The 13,944-nt window shown below is 45.8% G+C and overlaps 1 protein-coding gene across 13 annotated transcripts in view; it reads left to right on the top strand.

Annotated features, from left to right (window-relative positions):
- Positions 1–13,944, top strand: part of LPP (LIM domain containing preferred translocation partner in lipoma) — a 356,455-nt gene that overhangs the window by 16,157 nt on the left and 326,354 nt on the right. For all 13 annotated transcript variants that reach the window (XM_068953865.1, XM_068953870.1, XM_068953854.1 and 10 more), the window contains exon 2: positions 12,264–12,388. The gene's annotated coding sequence lies outside the window, so the exon portion shown is untranslated. The remainder of the gene's footprint in view (positions 1–12,263; positions 12,389–13,944) is intronic.

Here is a 13,944-nt window from a genome sequence, read left to right as displayed (position 1 = left end):
TTTCTTATTGAATCCCCAAGCCCCTGAACCACCCCCTCTTCTGAAAGTAATGTAGTTTAATCAAAGGTCAGAGGTTTTGTCGTCTTGAAAGACTCGCAAAGAGAGGGCTACACAAGTGAACTCTACTCCTTCCTCTGTGACTGCAGTCATTCTTGTCCTGTCAAGTTCCCATTGAGCTAGTTGTGCTTGTTTTCTATTTCTTGATGATGGCTCTGTTGACCTTCTCTGGTCTCTCCAAATGCTGATATAGGCCTGGTAGTCAAGTCATCTGTATTTCTGAGGGTTGTAACTAGAGATATGTTGGCTATAGGCAAATGGCTTTATATGAGGCTGCTGTGAGTCTCTGAATACAGTATGCACATTTGTAGGCTTGATGTGAAATGGTTGTTGCTTGCCAGCTTTTCCCACTCAGTCCCCCACAGGCGTCTCCTATTTCTAGGCTGAAGATTTAAGTGTGGTATCTCAGACACCGCTGCGTGGTCTTTCTTGGCAAGTGCTGACTTGTGTATGGTGACAGCTTTCTGAGCTGTTTTGGTTACTCACAGAGGTACTTTTCTTCTTCCCCCTCTTATTTTATTCCCTCTACTTCCTTGTTTAGTGATGGTGATCAGTCATGTGGCCATATCTTTTGTGACAGATGCGGTACTATGTTCCTTCTCCCTTTTCCTCTCCCTCTTTTCTCCTGACTCCTCAATGCTTGCTCTCCTTGAGCCTAGCTGATGGCTGGTATGGAATTGGTCTTGCTTGTTTGCGTTTTGGATGCTGCACTACTTGATGTTGAGTTGAGTCAGACTTTGAGGTTGAAAATAGCAGGTAGCAAGTCATAGAGATCTTTCTGTCCCAAAGTTTCTGCTGTTGCTTTCCGTTTTTCCCCTTGCCGAGTAGAAAATTTGATTTGATAACATAAATGTTGGCTTTAGGGACAAAATTTCTACAGAGAAGCTCAGCATGGTAGAGTGGGAGTAGGTGAGGACAGGTATAATTGCGGTGTTATGTTTTATGGTGCTCCTGTGAATCATGCCAGTGAGATGGAAGAAGGGTTAAAAGATCTTCCTTGGTCTCAGTGTTTCATTCCTTTGGCATGATGCACCCACACACTGTAGCTAACATTTCAAACAAATAGCCACGTACTCTTCCATAATAGAGTGCTTGGGTGCAGTAGGACTGGAGGATTTTGTGTGGCAAACTTTTGGAAAAATGTAGAGAATTAGTAGTCAAGAAAACTTGATGCTGAGTAACTATCAGATACATGGAAAGCAGCTTGGTCTCTTCCTATGAGTACCAGTCAGTTCCGGTAAGGGAGCTGAGAGATGTTTAACTGATAATCTTGCCATTCTGCAAACCAAAAGCTTCTTTCTTTTCATCAGCAAAAAGGAACACAGTCAAAGTGAACTTAATTTTACAGGTCCAGAGATACAATTTTTATAGTCGCTGTTGGTGCTATGCAAATAATAAAGGAAATCTAGTGCAAGTGCATTGTATATACTTCTCTAGATCTAGATAAAACAGCGCAAACGAAGGGGTTGGAGGATTTGATTTCTTTGTTTTTAAGCAGATGAGAAAAAATGTTATATTTGCACTTACTGTGCTGAAAGAAGTTATGTGATAAATCTCAGTTCATTTTTACAGGCAATTAATTAAGCTCCTTTGGTGGGAGGATAATCCGTAGAGTTCCCATGGAAGTCTGCGAGGCTCATTTTCTTGCACAAGACACTGGCAGGATATTTGAGCTCTGAAGCTTTTGCCTTTGCCTTAGCAAAAGGCCCTCCTCAGCCTGGCTGAGAGGGCTGGAGATTGTACGAGTCCAGGTTGCTGAGGTAATGGTGCATAACCGGTGCATAAAGAGGGTTATAGTCCTGGTATCCACCTCTCTGTTGCCTCTGAGAGGAGAAAGTTACTCGCTGACATGTAAGGGAAACACATCGAGCTGTGTGTCATTCTGGAGGCAGACGATTACCACGTTGTTATATTGAGATAGATGGGTGTTTGACAGCTATGCTGTGGAATGGCCTGTTCACAATAGTGCTGAGCTGGGGGATTAGGATCTTGTTTCCTTTCCATTGTCCTATTATATAAGCTTGTTTTTTTCCCCCCCTTCCACCCGCCCAGGCTGTTTTAATACTGGGGTTGTAGTGCAGCAGCCAAGACCTTATTTTAGTAGTTAGTGTCAGGCTGAGAGAAGGGGCAGGGGGCTTGCATGTCCTGGTCACGTTGCCTGGAGATGGTCAAGATGACGTTGGGCTGTCAGGACAGAGATGCTGGTGTTGGGGCATGCGAGGTCACCCTGTACTGTCCTTTGGTGGTGGCTGGGTTGGGCTTCTTGGGTGAGCTTGGAGTATGTTAGCCTCCTGTGCAATTAGGGCATATTAAGTGGCATGCGTCAGGTCAGGAGTGACAGCCAAGCTGAGCCCAACCCTCTAGCCAGTGTGGTGATCCCAGACACCTCTCTGTCAGTCCTTGCATTGCTGACATGGAGGAGCACTGTCTTGAGAGGTTTCTCTAGTAACCTACATGCCAATGCTGGTGAGTACCCAGAAGAGGATGTTTTTGGCATCGATTCCAGCAGCCCTTGGCTCACCTCCTCCTCTGTTTTGCTCTGCATGAGCGGCACAAAACCCTTTGGAGGAGAAAAGGGGCTCGCAGTCTCTCTCCCCATCCCAGCATGGGAACTGGCCCTTTGCGACAGCAGGTGAATTTCCCAGTAACGGGTCTGAAAACCTGCCTCCGTTTCCTTTTCTGCCACTTGGCTGTAAGGGCCAAATTCAATGAGGGCCCTGAATTCCTGCTGAAGCCAGAGGAAATTTAGGAACTCCAACAGCATTTTTAATGCATTTTCTGTATGTCTCAGTCCCCATCAGTAATGGAGGTGATAGTACTTTCTTGTTCACAAGGCAGGCACATCCACAGACATCTGAGTTCCTCTTACTTTTGAAATGTAGTAATGGCAGTTATTAGGGCTTGTCAGAATGTCTCTTTTTTTTTTTTTTGGTTAATATATATTTGGTACATGGCTCCATTCTCACAATGGAGATTTCTACTGGAACATCAGCTTTCAAATTGGTTGATGTTTTGTAAAGGAAAAAAAATTATTCTTTTGTTTGTGATAGTAGCACAACCTTTTGTTGAAAACAAAAATGTTTTCATGAAAAGCAGTCCTTAGTGAGGCTGCTCCACTCAGTGCTGGCTGACTGCCATGCTTCCATTTTAACCTTTGCCTCTCTGCCCCATCCAGATTTTCTCTTTTTTTGAAGAAATGCACTTTCTCAGCCTTTTGATCCAGTTGTTTGGAAAGAGGACCAGTAGTTGAAAAGGTGGAACCATTACACTGAGAAATAGTTCTTTTTTAATACATATTTGGACACCTTGATTTCTCCTGTCTGAAGGTATTCTCTCCAAGTCTGAAACTGTGACAGTTTAGCTATTTTGTTTCATTTTTATATCTTAATAGTGATGCTCAGTCATCTTTGGTGGGGGGGGGGTGGCAGGGAAGGATCGGACAGACGTTTCTAAACCAGATACAGAGATTTACTGGTCCTGGCTGACTGTGTTCTTTTTTAGATGTCACAATGGATTATAATGCCTTCAGAAATATCTGGCCTCACTGAGTGAGCATGAAACTGGGGAATCCAGCTGGCTGCCAGATATTTGCTGCTATTTTCAAATGCCCTGGCCAAAGTTGGGTAAAACAGAAGGCTTGAATCACGAATGTTGTCTGATTGTGTAGTCTCTAAGTTTTAGAAGTTTCACTTACAAATGGTTTTTAAAAAAAAAAAAAAAAAAGGGGTGGGAAGCGAGAGAGCAAGAGAACTGCCGTGGTATTAGGGTTTCATTGTGGTGAGTCCCAAGCAAGCCTGGCAGGAGGTGACCTTTGCTCTCAAAGTCTTGCTATTTAAAACTAAAGTGCATAAAGATCATCATCCGTTGTAATGAAGCATCCTTCCTCCTTGTTTTCGTTATTTGTTTTGCTGTGATTCTAAGTAGCGCCATTAGACTGAACGAATGTGCACAAAAGCGCTATCCCTGCCCTAGGAGATTTCAGCCTAAATATGGTCTGATGAAGACACTGGGCTGAGAAGGGGGAATGCTAAGCCCGAGATCAACTTCTGTGACTTGGGGCACAGCACTTCTCTATTCCCTTGTGCTCTTGGTCACTGCTAGTCTGTTTTTCTTTGCCAAGTGTCTAAGATTTGGGAGGTGTGTTAGGACAGCGTTCTGCTAGTGCTGCCTAATGAGACTGGCCATTCCTTGGGGAAATAAATTGCTTTTTTGTTTTTTGCATTGCAAAACGTTGTCCTTTGTTTGAAACCCAGGCTCTGTAGTGCTCTGAAGCTGCATGAGAACGTGAGAGCAAAATCAGTTATCCTTTGATCAAGGAGCTGGGGTGCATTCGAGTGAGAAAGTGAAACTGCCCCCCCTCTTGCTTGAGGTCTCTCTGACAAGGCTGAGTGAAATGCAGATAGCAAGCATCAGGGACAGGGTGGGGGAATTGATGAGGTGATTTTGAAAATCTTCTACTTCCAGTAGTCTGAGGGAGTGCGAACTGCATGAGGCTGGTAGTCCGTGCTTGAAAATACTGGGTCCAATCCTGGTGTCAGTTACAGACACGTAAATCACAGGCAGCACTGTTGGCAGTGACGGGGAGCTGCTGAAAGGTCACTCCAGAGTGGGACCCGCAGGCTTTTTGGCATGTGCATGCTGATTTCTCCTGTTCCTTAGCCACTCTTCTCTTCTAGCCATCTTTTTCAGCACTACGGACGCTTAAAATAACAAGGATGTGATATGGCTGGCTCTGCTGTTGAGTTGGCCTCCACTGTTGCCCAGTTCCTCCGTCTGAGAGCTCACTGCAGCCAGCGCTGGGGTGGCTCCTAACCACCTGGCTGCAGCTCCCAGCGTGCTGTAGGTAGCGTGGTCTCACAGCTTCCTCGGCCGTTACTTAAATATGTCTTACGCCAAATAATTTTTCATTCGGGCAACCGTTTTGTTATAACACAGCAGTCCGCGTGCTAGGAAGCTGGATCCTGTCCCTTTGGGGCTGCTGTGCCTGAAGGAATGCACTGCAATGATCTTGCCTCCTTCTTCCACCTCTATCCCTTTTTTCTTCTTTTTAATCTCATTTTATGAACCTTGGGACAAATCTGAAAATCTGATGTGACAGTAAAGGTAAAATGAGTCATCTGGACCAGACGCCAGGTGTTCCACTGCTCTAGGAAAGTGGGGCTCATGTTGGGTGATGTTTTAAAAGCAAAGATATGCAGGGACCTGCTGGTGATTTTACTTTTGAATCAGTGCTAATTTTACTAATTGGAGCTGATGCTGCAGGTCTGTGCTGCAACTGACACCAGCTTTCCTTCTGAACGAAGGCTAGCCCAGGAGTTCAGAAGTGATAAGGCCTGTTATGGCCAATTTTGACACACATGACTGTGGATTTGAAAACAGCTTAGTGCTGAGTACAGAGTGCCTTCTTGCAGATCAAAACTTAGGGACAGCTCTTCTGCAGGTGAAACCTGAGATTTGCCTAGTACCTCTGCTGCTTTATACCAACACAGGATCTCGCCTCCAAAAAAAGCAACAGCCAAGCATAGTAGTTCGTGCTGTTTGTATTGATAAATTTCGGAGCAGGTGCTGGCTGCTGGCAGGATTGAAAAGCGGCAGAACAGAGGAAATGCTTCTCCAGCTTTTATTATCTTGCATGATCTTGTTATTAGATAACTTTAAAAATGTTTATTTCAGCAGTTTAATTTTAATAAATGAAACCTGAGAAGCACAGAACTAGTAAGCACGCATAAAGTTGTTAGTCAAGGCCAGATTCTGCAAGCGTTAATGTTCTGGGATAGGAAGATACGTCAGGCAGCTTTGTTCAAGCAGAAAGCTACTTACATAGGTGAGTTGAGTTTTAAGTCAGGATTGAGCTCTGAATTCAAGTTAACCTGTAAGGGGACTGATCTTCCCAAGTGTGAGGTACATGGAAACCACAGCTCAGTAGGAGCTGGTGGTGATCGGTGTTACTGAGGGTTAGGGCTGGTTCAGTAGCTGAAGAACTAACTTGAGATTTCTGAGTTGGAAAACTTTGGCCAACAAATAATAAATATTGGCACAGAGTGGGGAAGGTATAAAAATACATATGTCAAACCTTGCAGGCTTTTAAGTGTTTTTCATTTAAAATGAAAAGGTCAGATTGAATGGGGTTGTCATCTGGGGACCTGTACGTGCGCATGCCAATCATACAGCAGCAGACCCTTGTCAAATCATACTGATGACTGACTCACTGAGAGCTTGTCTGCACTTAAAGATTATTGACTGGAACAGTTAAAACTACAGCTTCCCTTGTTGCAGTCAGGCTGAGACATCTGTTCCACATAGGAAAGGGAATGAACTATCCCACTGTGAGGCTGCTTTATCCCAGTTTAACTGTTGTTCATGCTTGCGCTGCTGCGAGTACAGCCACGCTGATTTAAAAAAAGCTGAATTCTGAATACTGGTAAGACTTCTAAGTGCAAATCAGATTTAAAAAGGAATGCAACTTCTGACCAGTCAGAAAAACATATGTCACTTAAAAATATGTACAGCAGTTATATTAGCAGTGTAATTAGCAATTATTGAAATTATTTTAATGGATAAGATTTTCTTTTAATGGGATCAGTGGTTCTCATTACTTCAGTTTCTAAGCGACTGCTGTAATGTTATTCTAGAGAGACCTATTTTACTGAAAATGTTGACCATACTTCTCTGAAAAGTAGACTTCTTGCAGAGATTTTATACTGTCCATTTCTGAAAAAAGCTAAACAATTTAAGAGAACTCAAAACATAGCAGAGTATTAATTTTTAAATCTAGGCATTATAAATTACTGCTTTTAGTTACAATTTAGATGGACAAACAGGACACTTTGCTTTACATACTTTACTTTTGTTTTAAATTCTTTCAACTTTTTCTTAAGAAAGGCTGATTCTTACTGTTAGTGCTACAGCATCTCTAGTCATTGCGTGAACAGATAATTTCTGATCATGTCTTTCTGGATTTTAGAGTTAGATCTCAGCCTCTCACCTTATTTTGCTTTCATCTTGGGATTGCTTTTATAACTTCTAAGCACTTTCTCAGCTTTTTAGGAGCTGTTTTTTGTATGAGCTGTTTCTTTTTTCAAAAAAAAAAAAAGTGAAGAAAACAATCTTCTGTCAGATTTACGCTTTAAGAAAATTATAATTCCTGTAGTTTCTTCAGAGACTTAGGAATCGGCTATCACAGCCAAAGTACTACTGTTTGGGTGTTTGCTTTAAATTATTTTAAAGATAGATTGCCTATTGAAATGCTTCAGGGTGCATTAAAATAAGTTATTTGTGATCTACTAAGCATAACAATAAAGATATATGTGTGCATATATGTGTGTGTACAGACTTGGAAGTCTCAGTGTAGCTGGTGATCTGAAGTTACAGGAGTTGCACTGAGTTATGGCAGATGGGAGCTTGACCATGTAAAGGCGTACTACTGAAGACACTTTCTGCAATTATCTCTTTCAGGACTGTGACAGGAAGCCGGGTTTTTGTTGTTGTTGTTGTTGCAAGGTTAAAGTTGGAATTAACCATATACTGGCCACTGATCATCTGTTAACGGTAGTTCTAGACTAGAAGGGACCTGAGATTTGTAAATCTATAACTCTGTCTGTCAATAATTTTTCTTGTTGTAATAGCACCTAAAAATCCCCCACAAAGGTTATCGGGGCATGTTATATGAAACCCAGTGTAAGGGCAGGTCTTGCATGTCCCCTGGGGGCTCTAGTGGAGGAAAGATATTTGTTGGAATTGGTGGCAACAGTCTAGGTAGCTTCTTTACTATTAGCTCGTTTGCTTTTCCCCTACTTGAGCCAAAGCGGGAATGAACATGACCGAGAGGAGGCCAGTGGGGCGCACAGCACGGTGTGGGATAGACTCTTCTTTGGGGCAGGCTGCTCTCCTTTTGCCCCATATCAGCTCTGTACTGCCTGAGATAAGATCAGACGGGGGAGGGTTTGCCCAAGGAATCACAGAATCGCACAGAATCACAGAATGGTTGAGGTTGGAAGGGACCTCTGGAGATCATCTAGTCCAACCCCCCTGCTCAAGCAGGGTCCTCCAAAGCATGTTTCCCAGGATAGTGTCCAGACTGGTTTTGAATATCTCCAGGGAAGGAGACTCCACCACCTCTCTGGGCAACCTGTGCCAGTGCTCTGTCACCCTCACAGTCAAGAAGTTTTTCCTCGTGTTCGGACAGAACTTCCTGTTTCCAGTTTGTGCCTGTTGCCTCTTGTCCTGTTGCTGGGCGCCGCGGAGACGAGTCTGGCCCCATCCTCTTGATATCCTCCCTTCAGGTACTTGTAGACACTGATCGGATCGCCTCTCAGTCTTCTCTTCTCCAGGCTAAGCAGGCCCAGCTCCCTCAGCCTTTCCTCATAGGAGAGATGCTCCAGTCCCCTCATCATCTTTGTAGCCCTCCGCTGGACTCTCTCCAGTAGGGCCATGTGTCTTTTGTACTGGGGAGCCCAGAATTGGACACGGTACTCCAGGTGAGGCCTCCCCAGGGCTGAGGAGAGGGGGAGAATCACCTCCCTCGACCTGCTGGCAACACTCTGCCTAATGCAGCCCAGGATCCCATTGGCCGCCTTGGCCACAAGGGCACATTGTTGGCTCATGCTGAACTTGTTGTCCACCAGGACTCCCAGGTCCTTCTCGGCAGAGCTGCCTTCCAGCAGGTCAGCCCCTGGCCTGTACTGGTCTATGGGGTTATTCCTCCCTAGGTGCAGGACCCTGCACTTGCCTTTGAATTTCATGAGGTTCTCATCATTCCAGCCTGTCCAGGTCCCTCTGAATGGCAGCACAGCCTTCTAGTGAGTGTGTCAGCCACGCCTCCCAGTTTAGTGTCATCAGCAAACTTGCTGAGGGTGCACTCTGTCCCTTCCTCCAGGTCATTGAGGAATACACATTGAACAAGACTGGACCCAGGACTGACCCCTGGGGGACACCGCTAGCTATAGGCCTCCAACTAGACTCTGCCCCCACTGACCACAACCCTCGGAGCTCTGCCATCCAGCCAGTTCTCGATCCACCTCCCTGTCCACTCATCCAGCCCACACTTCCTGAGTTTCCCTACGAGGATGTGAGGGGAGACAGTGTCCAAAGCCTAGCTGAAGTCCAGGTAGACAGCATCCACTGCTCTGCCCTCATCTACCCAGCCAGTCATTCCATCAGAGAAGGCTATCAGATTGCTCAAGCGTGATTTCCCTTTGGTGAATCCGTGCTGACTACTCCTGCTCGCTTTCTTGTCCTCCATCTGCTTAGTGAGGACCTCCGGGATGAGCTGTTCCATCACCTTTCCAGGGATGGAGGTGAGGCTGACAGGCCTGGAGTTCCCTGGCTCCTCCTTCTTGTCCTTTTTTGAGGACTGGGGTGACACCGGCTTTCTTCCAGTCCTCAGGCACCTCTCCTGAGTGCCGTGACCTTTCAAAGATGATGGAGAGTGGCCTAGTAATGACATCCGCCAGCTCCCTCAGCACTCGTGGGTGCATCCCATCGGGGCCCATGGGTTTGTGGGTGTCAAGTTTGCCTAAGTGATCTCTAACCTGATTCCCTTCAAACAAGGGAGACTCTTCCTTTCTCCAGACTTTTTCCCTGGTCTCAGGAGTCAGGAATTCCTGAGGGCTGGCCTTAGCAGTGAAGACTGAAGCATTTTAAAGGATTTTCTGTTGTTTCCAAAGATCTGCAACACTTGCATGCTTCCCCAGTAGAGTCGCTGTGGTTGAGGCTACAGGAACAGTAGTCACAAGCAGACAAGGGACAGCCAGCATGGAGAGTAAAGTTAGGCGGATGCAGCTCAGTTAGACAAGTCTGTCAGAGTCCTGTAATTGATCTTATAAACACTTCTTGAGTTAAACCTGATGAAAGACAAGCCCGAGCCAAGCTCTCTTAAGCACAGGTTGGGTCCCAAGAATATTGTCTTACCTGGAGCTCCCTGAGGTGCTGTCGCAGGTTGAATTGAGATAATGTTGGAACTAGAGGGGAATGTTTGTTGTCTTCAGCCTTTGCAGATAAGACCAAAGGGCGTTTTGCCAGGAGCGTGTGGGAAGGACCTAAATTGTATATAACTCTACATCATTTTAAAATGAAAAGTAAACATGCACAACCATAATATTTGCTTGTACTTGTCTCCTCCTTGATAGATGGAGAGAAATCGCTCGTTGGCTGAGTTCACCAGCAATAAACCTCTGCAGTTACTCGTCTTTGTCCCAAGCCTGCAGTGAGTGGGAGAGGCCAGTAATGGGCCATTGCAATCTCTGGTTGAGTCAGCTCTTATTGCACCTGAGGGTCCCGGAGACTCTTGATGCCAGGTCTGCCTAGACTTGAGCCTAGCCCTATGGGGAATCAGGGCTGGATGCTGCCACAGGGACTGTGGTCCTTTTGTGAGGCTGAGCTGAGAAGGTACAGCTTGGGTCAGGGTGGACCCCCAGCATGTTCTTGTGACTTTGGCATGATGGAGATCTTCTGCCGCTTGGGAGAGGGGAAAGCCCTCACCTCCTGCATTGCTGTGGTAGTATCAGGTCTGACATACAGTGACAGAGGCGTCCTGATGTGGAAAGGAGCTGTCATGCTGGGTGCAAAAGGTGGGTGAAGGCCTGAGAAGGGTGGCCTGGACTGTGAGCCATCCAGCTCTCTTGTGTATGGCTATAAATTGCTTAGGGACCTTGTGGGCTAAAATACCTTTTTCTGAGCAGTGCAGGTAGGAAAAATGCAAACCTGAACGAGCATTTCCATCATTACAACAGCCATTGGCAGTAACCTTTTGCTCAGAGTGATGTTTTACATGGTTCTGTGTAACAACAGTACTGGTCCCCATGCCCAGGAGAGATGGTGGGTGGGTGGAGGCAGGGATTGCAAGGAGACAGTAGTGATTAGCTGGTGGGATGGTGGGCTCCGCAGCCAATCTGCTGCCAAGGTTTTCCCAGGAGGTGGATTTTGAAGAATTAGGGGAGAAAGCATACAGGGCTGAGGTAGGCTAAGAGGGCCTTGAAAGCAGCAGTAGATAACTACTGGGCATGATGGGGAAGTGGGTTCAAGTGACAAAGCCTGAAGGGCAGTCCTGACTTAACAAGTGTGTGCTGAGTGGAGATGGCACTTGTCATGAGTGAGATAGGGCACGTAGGGTAGCCAGGATGTGGAGAGGACAGTGTGCAGGCTATGGGGAGGGGCAGGAAGGAATGTGCATTTCAGATGCCACGTATCTGCATGGGTCCCAGAGGTCTGTCTTGGTGTGCCACATGCAGGCATGTCTGTCTGTCTGTCTGTCTGTCTGGCCGGCCACAGTGACTCAGTGAACCGGGATGGCTGATAGGATGTCCCCTGTGCTGACCACGAAGTTATTAACTCTGCCTTCATCTTCTGTAGAGGGAAAACCAGGACCAACTGTGTCACTTTGCTTTTACTGCATGGGTCCCCCTAAAGGAAAGGTGGAGGGAGGCTTTGAAGAATAGGTGGTGTTTGCTTTGCAACTGTGCTCCTGCAGGAAGCAGTGAGAAAACCCCTGAATGGGAATTTAGCAGAGCGCCTCCGAAAAAGGGCTATGTAGAGGTGGAGGATTTAGTGAACCAGGTGGTAATATAGCTTTGCTCATGGTAATGGCAAACTCCATGAGCTTCAAACCTGAATTAAATGATGCCTCCTAGCTCTCTCACTGTACTTCAGGTCACAGAGACTAACCATAGATTTGCCCTGTTCTGTCACTTTGTCTCCTTTTACCTCCTTCTCCTCAGAGGCGTGAATAATAGTAGTCTAGTAGCCGTGGCTTGAAGAGTTATAGCTTGTCAGCTGAATTGTGGTAACTGAAAGCCTGGGTTTCTCAGCCTGTGCTGCTCACGAGGTAAAATTTAAACTATGAGAAAATGCGAATTGAGTGTGCAACATCTTATCACAGCTCAGCTGCTGCATGGTAACTCAGGCATTTTCAGTCTTACACACCTACCTTTAAAAATTGACGTGTTTTGTTGTATTCCTAGTGTAGTGCCTTGAAACTCTGCATTGTGCGTTGCCCTGGTTTGTAGTGGTGATGTTCGCTTTTATGGGGTGCAGAGAGTGGCTGCTGTAAAGCAGTCCAGAAAAATGGTGGCTTCTGTCTAAGAAAAAGTCAGAGAAGAAAATGCTCCGTTTCCCAGAAGCTGTGTGGGTTAAACTGCAAGTTCTGGAGAAGAGTTGTTGGGAGGCCCACGCGGCATGCATTGCATGGAAAACTCTCTCTCTCTCCACAGGGCTGGGAAAGAAATCCAAAGTCGTGACTCAGGAGGAGCCTGAGGAAGACAGAAGCCCTGCATATCTCCAAAAGCCACCTCACCGAGTTCTTCCCACCGGGCAAAGCTGTGTAGTGCGAGAACTGGTACGTACACACATCTCTCAGGCGTGAGGGGCACTTTCTCCAAAGAATTTGTGGCTTTTCTAAGAGTAGTACTTTGTTTGTGGCTCTTTGCAAATAAATAAATAATACTGGCTCCTGAGTGCAGCAGGGGTTGGGATCATTGGAAAATGAGACAAAGATAGCGATTCCCTTTGGTGCTGGCACCCAGAGGCCTTGGTGGTGAAGGGCTTAGCACCTGTGAGAAGTTGCAAGCATTCAGAAGTTGTGACCGACTAGAACTGAGGTGTTAGTTATGCTCTGTTGAGTGGTGTGTGGTGTGATACCATGCCTGTATAGGTGATGTGGGGAGGGTATTCACAAATGCATGCATAATAAAGGCATATATGTACACACTATACAAATCTGGACACACTGAAACAAAGACACACAATGCATATATAGTATATACTATATGGAGTGTATGAGCTTGGGGGTGTATAGACCAAATGCCTATATATACTATATATGGAGATAAAAGACTGCATATGCATTCATGCTGTCTTTTTTTTTTTTTTTTCTCCTCTCTCTGTCTCTTCTGTCTCGCTGTGGAGCTGTTGCAAAGCTACCAGATCCAACCTCCTGGGGAGCCTTTCTGGCCAAGGTTTTACCAGCCAGCACCTGCTTTAACTGCCTGACTTTTTTCTATATTTATTCCTTTGCACTCAGTCTTTGCCTGCAAAGTGGAACTGTCAAAAACATTTGTGTTAACTTTTGGCTGTGGAGGACTTCAGCCTGCAAGTCCTAAATCTGTTCTTGTGCATGTTGGAGAAAGGTTGGTATGCATGTGTATTTGTGCATGTGAGCATATGAACATCCTAGTCCTCACTTTCTGCATTATGGTGATTTTCCATGCTCTGTCTGCCTGTGAAGCTGCAGCAATCCTTGGGTTATGTATGCCATGCAGTTGTGCTTTCTGCCTCTTCAAGACATTTTTATGAATCAAATATCCTGAGCAGTTCTGCTTATGTAATATCATTTAAAAGAAATTAGTCACGCCTGACCCAGGGGCCAAGTGATAATGATCCAAACTTCTATGCAGGAGGCTTAGGTTGTATTTTATTTCCAGTCTCCCCAAGCTTTTATTTTCCAGGGTTAGAAGTGGTGCAAGGAGAGTGACTTGTGGTACTGTGTAACAGGGAGCTCTTGGTTAGGATATGGTTGGGTGCTGATATGTTCTTCCCGTGGGTTTCTCTCCTCTGTGCAGTTTAGGGTGAAAGATGCTTTAAAGCAGAGGCACTGAACCTTGGCTCATGCGTTAAAGAGTTGGGACTGCAGTGATGCCCTGGCAGTCCTGTTTCCGAAAGGGAGGCTGTCCCGGGGTGAACAGGAGGGAAGGCAAAGAGCCAGCCCAGCCAGCCTCCTTACGTACCACTGTTTAAAGCAAACAAGGTAGAAAGGGAGAGGCTGTAAGGCCATTTCAGCTGGGAAACCAAAGGGAGATCCTAATGCTATCCTCAAGAATGCAAAACTGGGAAAATAGCCACATGGTGTGTCTCCAATCAGCAAATGTTCTTAAGAGGACACATGCGTTTGCTCCC

This window comes from Struthio camelus, chromosome 9, assembly GCF_040807025.1.
Source record: "Struthio camelus isolate bStrCam1 chromosome 9, bStrCam1.hap1, whole genome shotgun sequence".
NCBI lineage: Eukaryota > Metazoa > Chordata > Aves > Struthioniformes > Struthionidae > Struthio > Struthio camelus.
Note: the sequence above shows the minus strand (reverse complement) of the source record. Positions and strands in the feature narration are given on the sequence as shown.